At 35.2% G+C, this 9,638-nt stretch overlaps 1 long non-coding RNA gene across 1 annotated transcript; it reads right to left on the minus strand.

Moving 5' to 3' along the window:
• Positions 1-677: 677 nt before the first annotated feature.
• On the minus strand, positions 678-9,218 carry LOC145691787 (uncharacterized). Its single transcript, XR_014132546.1, has 2 exons — positions 9,080-9,218; positions 678-915 (listed from the first exon to the last, which is right to left on the minus strand). It is a non-coding gene; the product is annotated as an uncharacterized LOC145691787 (long non-coding RNA).
• Between the last annotated feature and the right edge of the window lie 420 nt (positions 9,219-9,638).

Genomic DNA, 9,638 nt, shown 5'->3' on the forward strand with positions numbered 1-9,638 from the left:
ATATTTTGTTGTTGTTACAAATGTTTTGTTTCATGTTATGGTGTTGATTCAAGTATTTTCAAAATCTCGCACAGAGGGAAATTTAAACAGTACTGTTCATTTCATACATACATTTCATATCTGCGAAATAGTTTGAGATATCAAAGTCATGTAAAGGGTACAATGATCGTTACGCCTACATATATATCCCCTTCCTTCTCCACTGAGTTGCAACGTCAAAGTGAAATGATAAGAAAATATCCCAGTTCCGAATCTCATATCTGCTGAAAATTTTATGGAGATCGGTCGGTTATTATGTCGGAGATCGGTTATTATGTCACAAACATAGTCACTTTCACTTTTATTTATGTAGATAGATACATAGATAAAGCCTTTTGAATACAAGTCAAATTTTTCAATTTCTTGTAGCTTTGTATGTGTGTGCCAAAATTAATCCCAAAATATCTGCAATTCGTATTTTATAAGTCACAGGCTGCGTCTCAAAGCTAACTAATAAGTCCTATTGCTATTATTACAATTGCAAATATCAATATCTAAGATTGCCTGAAGTTCTTTTTTCAATAGAAACAAATGAAAAAAAGAAGAAAAAGGATGCCTTGAAACTAAAACGTAGACAAATTCACTAGTGTTCAGAATTTTATTCTTTTCTTAACTCTTTATTTACTTAAACAAACTCTTGAATAGATTCCAAACGTTCGGTTGGGAATTATTGAAACTATGTTTGCTTCTTCTTAGCATTCTTCCTTTCTGCATTATTCCTCTTTTTCTCTTCCTGTCGTACTTATCTCTTCACTGTTTGTGTCATTTTGATCCAACAAAACAAGATCCTCCCAACAGATGGGTTGCGGGCAGCACTCAGGGAAGTCTAGCTTCAAATTACGAATACCAGGACAGGGACCACCCATTGTAGGACAGCTGAAAAGATAATAATAATAGGTTTTCATTACCTTAAATTTGACTGATTTCAATCTTAACCAGTCATAGTAACCAATCTTAAGATTCGAAAAAGACATTATCTTTTTGCAAGACCTTAAAATCCTCAGTGTCTGGGCTAGAAAATTGACCTATTAGGCTTCTCCTTTACATTGAGAATATCCCCAGAGAAATTTTCAGAAACGCTGGGGATGTCTCCCTTTGTTGTTCATGCAGTGTTTGTATATTGAATTTCATTTTCCTATCTTGACGGACACGTGAGAGCCTAAGTTTTTCGCATAAATTATGACCTTTGTCCCTTCTTAAGATGGGTCACTAGGTGTTCTCCGTGCTATGTTAAACGCTGCTTGAATAGTACGATGTTGCCATATAGTGTCGAATGTTTACTGATGCCAGATAATAAAGCAAGTAATCATGGAATTCTGCTTGGATACTTACTGGAGAAATTAATTTCGACCCTTACCAGAATTCACAGCTAACTGTAAGTTCACTTCTCGAACTGCAACGCTATAATCCAGGAATTTTCTTATTGTGACTGTTACAGTAAACATACAAATTTGGCAACAATGCATTATGGCGTTCTGCGCAAGTTTCTTCTCAAAATCTATTTCCTTAAATGTAAATTAATATTAAAAGATAATGTGAAACATAACAGGAGAAACAGTCAAACAATATATCTATTTCATTATAAGATTGTTACTTTAAAATACTTTACACGTACAAATAAACATTTCATAAAACTGAGCACGTCTAGTAAGATTTAACAGCAAGTGCCATCTTGTGTACTCATTCTAAAATGTATCAAATCCTTTCCTTTATTTGTTACATTTTTGGATATCAGAAGACACAACCAAATGAATCAGTGTCTTGTGTTATAGCTGAAACATAAGTCTATCTTATAGTACAATATTTATAATATGTAATGTTTCATTGCACAGTAGTTAAGGGAATGAGCTAAAATATGTACTGATTTCCGGGTGGTGATCCACATTAAGATATGCATTTTAATCAAGGTAACTTGATAAAATCCAACTTCGAAGTATTTGATAATTATATCCAAAAATACATTTCAAACGGCTCAGTCGTTATCCCGTGATTCGATTAGAAACAAGATCACTTTCTTCTTTAATTAGGCTAACGGAAATGTCCGTGCTTCGCACGGGGAGAATAAGTTTATGAACAATATTTGATCCACACTTGGGATATATATTTCAATGGAAGTATAATGATAAGAACCCACATGATATTATATTTTTCGTAGAAATTTTGAACGTTTACCCCTGCTAGGATACGCACTTTAATAAAGTGACATAATAAAATCCCGGTTTGACATAAATAGTATGTTCAAAAATTCATCTCAAACGGATCAACCGTATTCCCATGATGCGATAACAAACAATAGATAACGTTAATTTCGTTGTGAAGAAATAACTTATAGAAAATGCCCCCTTCCCCCCCATAAAATAGAAATTTTCAGGAACAGTGAGAAACGTGTCCCTAATATTTAATGAGGAGTTTGTATGCCGACTTTGAGCTTCCTAGGAGGCTTAGGGGTGGGTAGATATGTGGCCAGAATGGGAAAAAACTAGGAACACTTTCAAAATTTTAAACAGGAAATCCAATCGGAAAATGATCATTAGGAAGACCTAGGGGCAGATGGGAGGATAATATTAAAGTAGATCTCGCAGAAACAGGAATACAAAGTGGAAACTGAATCCGCTTGCCGAAGGACAGAAGTCAATAGAGTGCTTTTGTGAACGCGGAATTGAACCTCCGTGTTATATAGGCCACAGAACTCGTTAGTTAGTTTGTGCTTCCTAACTTATTGTACCTGTAAGATATTGAATTTTTGGTTGAAATTTTGAACCCCTTCTACTTCCTTAGGACACGCTTGTTAATCAAAGTAACATGATAAAAAACTAAGCTTAAGATAGGTACTAACTATGTTAAAAAAATTAAATGTTCAACTGGTTTTCCGTGATGCAATCACAGACAACAGGTAACATCGTTTCCAATGTGAAGAATTTGTAGAAAATTCCTCCCCTTATAACGGAGATTCTCAAAATCGCTGGGAGACGGGTCCGCTTATTTTTAGTATCAATATACCAAGTTTATATACAAAGCTTCGCATTCTGAACTTGAAAAGATCGTGAAATACTCAATATTTCATATAAATTTTGATTCCCTTCTCCCCCCTTAGGAAATGCATTTTAATCAAAGTAAGATGGTAATAATCCAGTTCGAGGTAGGTGACAACCATATCCAAATAGTTTGTGGTGAACAACATCGTGTCCGTGGATTTTCTCGGTGTGCTCCCGTTTCCTCCCACATTTCATTCCATCAATTCTTCCTTCATAATTTACTTGCATTAATCATCGTCTTCCTTATGTTAGCCTAAAGTGCATATACGTGGGACGTCAAACACAAATATTTCATTTCATTTCATTTTAGAGCCAAAAATTCATTTCGCAAGTTCAGCCGTTTCTCGCATTTCAATGACAAACAAGGTCATTTTTGTGTAACAGATTTCCGGGCTATTTAAGTTCATATTTTGCCCCTAAAATAATCATCTTTGTCCTTATTCATTAGACGTAACATTATTAAGTTTCCAAAGATGGAGCATATCTGTCACTAGCACCTAAGAGCATAGGCGCCGACTTTGGGGGGCAGCACACTTCCCCCCCCAATATTTAAAGGTGGGGTCCTCGCGCCTCCAATATAATCCAGTCGAGGAAGAATTAAGAAGAGCAAGAATTTTTGTCATAAGTGTCGTCGTGTCTTTAATTAAATATTATAGGAACAGCCTTTTTATACAATGGGTAAATCCATGTGAAATGATCCAGAAAAGAAATAAATCGTTGCTCGACAATTTTTAAAAAATCTGATTTTTTATGTACAGGTAACATATCATGTCGTTAGTTCAAAATAAGCATTATTTTAATTTTATTGGCTTTTGGTTTCGAGTGGCAGCCATATTTGTTTTCGAAGATGTGCCATTTTGTGGTGTTGTAAGGGGTTACAGAATCTGAAATATCTCAGCCCCTAATTACCCTATTGATGTGAAACCAAAACCAAAATGTTCAGTAAGTTCTACACTTTAAGAGTGGATATTAGTTATTGTCATTCATAAATTATGAATGGGTAAAATTAAAATTTGAAAAAGTAGGTGATTGACGTTAAAAATTCCAACTTTGGCACATATTTCCTTTAAGAAGGGAAGGGGTCAGAAAGTTGAGCTTTACAGAATAAAGAGGTCTGATATGGTTCTTATCACTCACCAAGTTTCAGCACTTAGACGTGTCCCCTATTTTTCTAGAAATTATCAAAAATTCAGAAAAGTGGAAAAAGTGCATATTTCACAGGTATGTATCTCTGGTGGGGGACCTGATAAAAATATTCAATTCCTCCCCATAACAGGTCTACATAGTATTATTCTATACCGAAAATTAGGAGTTTCAGATTAGACTATAAGTACCTTTATTATGAACACAAAGTTATATCTATAAATAAGCATAGGCAGAAGTACGGATAAACGAGAGTTTACTGTATATCCATCATAAATCGGTTGGCAATGGATGAATAATGCATAGAGTGGTTAAGCACAACATACAAGAACAATACTGGCTCTTAAACAGTTTGTTCCACGAAAAGTTTGGATATTTGATCACACAACTTCGGAGTGATAGTTTGACACCGACCTGTAGCTGTTGTAAGCTCATTGGGAGTAAGCTTTCGTAAAATGTTCTAGAAAGATACCAAAGTCTTGTTGTCTCTAGAAATTTTAAATGAAGTTCGTGGTCCTGGGGGTTCGTAAACATGCACTTTCACGTCATCATGTTGATACTCACATCTTCAACAATTCCAATGTACCACTTTTCTTCATAAATACATGTAACTGTGTCACCTGTTTGGAGGCAATGCAAGGACGCTTTTCTCACATTTACGTCCTGAAAGTCAGTAGAAACTGAAGTGCAAAGGCATCTAACTTTGGCGTCACTGAGAGGTACAAATTTATGATATGAACGTGTTTTAGGAACAGGCAAACAAGTAGCAAATAGCCCTCGCAGTTCAGCTTCACGTTGACTGCTTCCTCACTCCTGGCATAAATGTACTTTATACCAGAAATGTTTTTTACACAATAATCATACATGTCCTGTGGAGATAAAATTTGATCATTACGTATCGTCTGTAAACTCCTTTTGGTTACTATTCGCTTTGTTGTCCCTCCTATAGCATCACAAGCATTTTTTCCATGACAGGAAGCAAACAAGTGCCACTCCACATCAAGACCAAAATCATCTTTGTGATCACACAAATAGATGAAATTTTTCCTGTTCTTATAGTGACTTGCAGCCCCATCCGTGAAGTATATGATATGTGTCACGCAACGGAACATGTGACTTAACATCTGCAATCACATGACTTTGGAAGGTGTAGACTGCTGTGGTGGTATGTTCTAAATAATCACTGATAATACAAAGACTTCTAGATTTTAAATCACCTCCATCACTTGGTTTATAATAGTAAACAAATGGCTGACGCGTTGCCTGTTTGTTCACCCAATGAAAACTTTGAATCTCGTCTTGAATAACGAATGAGAAGTTCTCTGAAAAATCAGCTAAAACTTTGCATTCAAAGTGTGAAAGACATCTTTTTTTTGTCTGCAAGAAAACTAGATTGTACTTTGGACACAGTGGTGTGACTTGAGATTTCTGAGTTTTGCTGCAAGATTCTCAAGAAAGTCTTCTCTTGGTTTAACTATGGTGATCATCTCAGCAGATCTGTTGTTATCCACTGCTTTTAAATAATATTATCAGGAACGTTGTATGTTAATTCGTCTTGAAATAGTTGTTGAAGTAGATTTTCAGGATCTGGGCACTGGATGCAGTTATACATCATACATTGTTAATTGTTGAGATCGCAGGTCAACATTTCAAGCAAATCTTTACAGTCCACATTTAATTTAGCACCGTCGATCATTAACTTCACATTCTGATGATGTACGCATACACATACAGAATGTGTTCCTGATGTACCAGCAAATACATACCACTTGAGTCTCAGTTCACAAAATTTAGAACGTTTAATTTTACAATCTGGGTTTGTCTCCTTAAAGTGTAAGTACAACTCGTTCAAGGTACCAAGTAGTAACTGCTTCTGCTTGTGAACTTTAACGCCATTAATTCGGACAGATACAGTCTTTTTTGCCAGGAAGGATCCTACTGTTTTCTTCACTTGTATAAAAATCAACAACTTTCTTCACAGTACTTTCATCAATAGTTTTACTACTACTTCTTTTACATACATCAGGCAGTATTCCTTGAGTTTTCGTAAGTTCCCTAGCCAGTTTAACTAAACGTTCTGAAACATTAAATTCAGCACACACCATTTTTCTTGACCAAGATTCGGGTAGTAAGCTTATTTTCACTGGTTCTTCTTTCTCAGCAACAGTGCATTTCTGTTTCAATTTTTTGGGGTACCGAGTTCGATCCCAGCCCCCGCCAAGTGAACTTTGTGGTGGACAAACACCGTGTGCGTGGGTTTTCTCGGGGTTCTCCCGTTTCCTCCCACTTTCTTCATTCCACCATTTCATTCATTACTCATTATCACCGTCTCCTTTAGCCTAACCAGCATAACCGTGGGACGTTAAACTCAAAGATTTCATTTCATTTTCTGTTTCAATTTCTCGATGAGCATTCATATTCTTCGGCCAACGACACTGAATGCATATTTTCTGTCGATGATTCATCAGCAACTGAACTGTCAAAAGAAACTTCAAGACTTCTTTTCAATCCTGTACTCAATTGTTCTAACTTTTTGCGCATTGCTTTTGGTCTCTGTTCAACACTTAACTTCCTTATTTTCGAAGCAGTTGACACGCTTAATTTTGAACACGTTGCATTCAAAACTTCAATATTGCCTGATGGAAGGACAAAATCAGGTTCATTTCCTGATTCAACACTATTGTTTTCGATTTTGTTTTTTCTTGTACAACAAAGATTTTTGTGTAGCATGTAGCATATGATTATTTTCCAGGAATCAGATCTACTGCATAATTCTTGTCCTTTAGTAAATGTGCACTCGAAATTTCTGAAAGTCCTTTTGTTATAGTTTTTTATTTTATGTTTTTTTAGAGGGTCGATACACGAATTACCAAAAAGATAATGGTACTTTCGAGAAAACTTTACTCCATGATAGTTGCATATGTTTGCAATGCCACTGCTTGTTCGGATTAGCAGAAGATTCCTCTTCTCTTCACTGAAGTCACTAAGGGACGTAATGCATCTTGCTACCGGCCCATACACACATTAATGACATTCTTCACCAATACATTTGCCTACATCACATTCCATTTTCTTCACTAATTTGATGCAGTATTGATACACAGATCTGCAGAAACACAACCGTCTTCTTGCGCTGTAAGCATCTGAGTAAAGCACCAGTAGTGAATTCCTGTCTGAACAAAATTGTGCATATTGAAACAAGCACTCTGCTGAATTGTGTTTTCAGTACATTTGTTCTGTTTGCTTGTTAACAGGATAACATTTGTTCTTGTATGTTGTGCTTAACAACTCTGTGCATTATTCATCCATTGCCAACCGATTTATGATGGATATACAGAAAACTCTCGTTTATCCGTACTTCTACCTATGCTTATTTATAGGTATAACTTTGTGTTCATAATAAAGGTACTTATAGTCTAATCTGAAACTCCTAATTTTCGGTATAGAATAATACTATGTAGACCTGTTATGGGGAGGAATTGAATATTTTTATCAGGTCCCCCACCAGAGATATATACCTGTGAAATATGCACTTTTTCCACTTTTCTGAATTTTTGATAATTTCTAGAAAAAATAGGGGACATGTCTAAGTGCTGAAACTTGGTGAGTGATAAGAACCATATCAGACCTCTTTATTCTGTAAAGCTCAACTTCCTGACCCCTTCCCTTCTTAAAGGAAATATGTGCCAAAGTTGGAATTTTTAACGTCAATCACCTACTTTTTCAAATTTTAATTTTACCCATTCATAATTTATGAATGACAATAACTAATATCCACTCTTAAAGTGTAGAGCTTACTGAACATTTTGGTTTTGGTTTCACATCAATAGGGTAATTAGGGGCTGAGATATTTCAGATTCTGTAACCCCTTACAACACCACAAAATGGCACATCTTCGAAATCAAATATGGCTGCCACTCGAAACCAAAAGCCAATAAAATTAAAATAATGCTAATTTTGAACTAACGACACGTTAAGGTAACAGCACACAAAATATCAGAATTTTTAAAAATTGTCGAGCAACATGCATTGGACCACTTGATATGGATTTACCCCAATATAAAACGCTGTTTTCAAAACTGTGTTTAATAGAGCACTGACGCTTCAACCAACACTCTGGCAGCACTGATATGACAAGTAAAGATCAATATGATACGTAACGTTGCAGGGAAGTTCCCAAATTTTGAACTTGAATTTGTTTTATTGGCTTTAGGCAAATTTGACTTAGGTCATAAATTTCGCAGCGGAGCGGATGAAGTGGAGTAGCTGGCCGAGAACTGGGGGGGGGGGGGAGAAGAGGTGCTTCATCAAACAGTTGATAGAAAACAGCTGAATATGATGATGTTCATTGTTTGTCCCCCGCAATATTTTCTTCAAGTCGGCACCTATGCCTAAGAGCATAAGTTAGTTTGTTTTATTTCATAGAAATTTATGGATTTTCGCAATTTAGCTATTATTTATACGTCTCTATAGTTTTGTTACTAGATTTTCTACCATTGAAATTCATGGCTTTTCCCCATCCTCTATTTGTACCCTTTTACAATTTTTGTAATCCTTTTCGACCATAGAAATGCATAGCTTTCTTCAATTCATTATTTATTCATCACTATAATTTTTATATGCAATTTCTACCATAGATATTCATGGCTATTTTCAACATTTACACTCCATCATGTTTGTAAGACTTTCGTTTCATAGAAGTTCATGGTATTCTTCAATTCACCATTTATACATTTCCATAACTTTTGTCAGTCTTTCAAACCCAAAACGTTCATGGCTTTGTCCAATATAATATCTTCATATTCATAATACTAAAATCAAATTAATGCTAATAATATGTATTTTTAATTATATTAACTTACAATCTCATTTCAAGTAACAGTTTTTTAGTTTTTCGATCCTTTCTACAAATTATTTGCATACAGTTCTTTCCCGTTTCGGGATTCCACGCGTCTCCAACTAAATACACAGCATTCAATGGGGGCCAGTAGCACATGCCCGGATAGTCTGCAAAAACACACATTATGAGTCAATTTAAATTTACATTGCAACATGTTAAAATATACTATTATTTAAGTACAGAAGATATGGATGTTCAGTTTCTAAAATCACTGAGAAATATTAACAACTTCAATTCTTTAGAATCATCAGAAATAAATTAAAATTTAAATTTCTTCTTCAAAGTATTGCCCTCTTATCTTTAACTACAAAATGTTGGTAGTCGAGCTATCTTTCCCAGTGGAACTAAGTGTTCATTAATTTACAAGACGAATTTACGGTTAATGAGTATTAGCTGCATTATATTAAATAAATGAAATATTTGAATTACATACATATTCTCTCATTCAGTCATATATATAAAAGACCCTAAGTGAGTCACCTGTATACAGGGTGGCCCAAAAGTAGGTATACACTCCTGCA

Source organism: Thermobia domestica, chromosome 8, assembly GCF_964235325.1.
Source record: "Thermobia domestica chromosome 8, izTheDome1.hap1.1, whole genome shotgun sequence".
NCBI lineage: Eukaryota > Metazoa > Arthropoda > Insecta > Zygentoma > Lepismatidae > Thermobia > Thermobia domestica.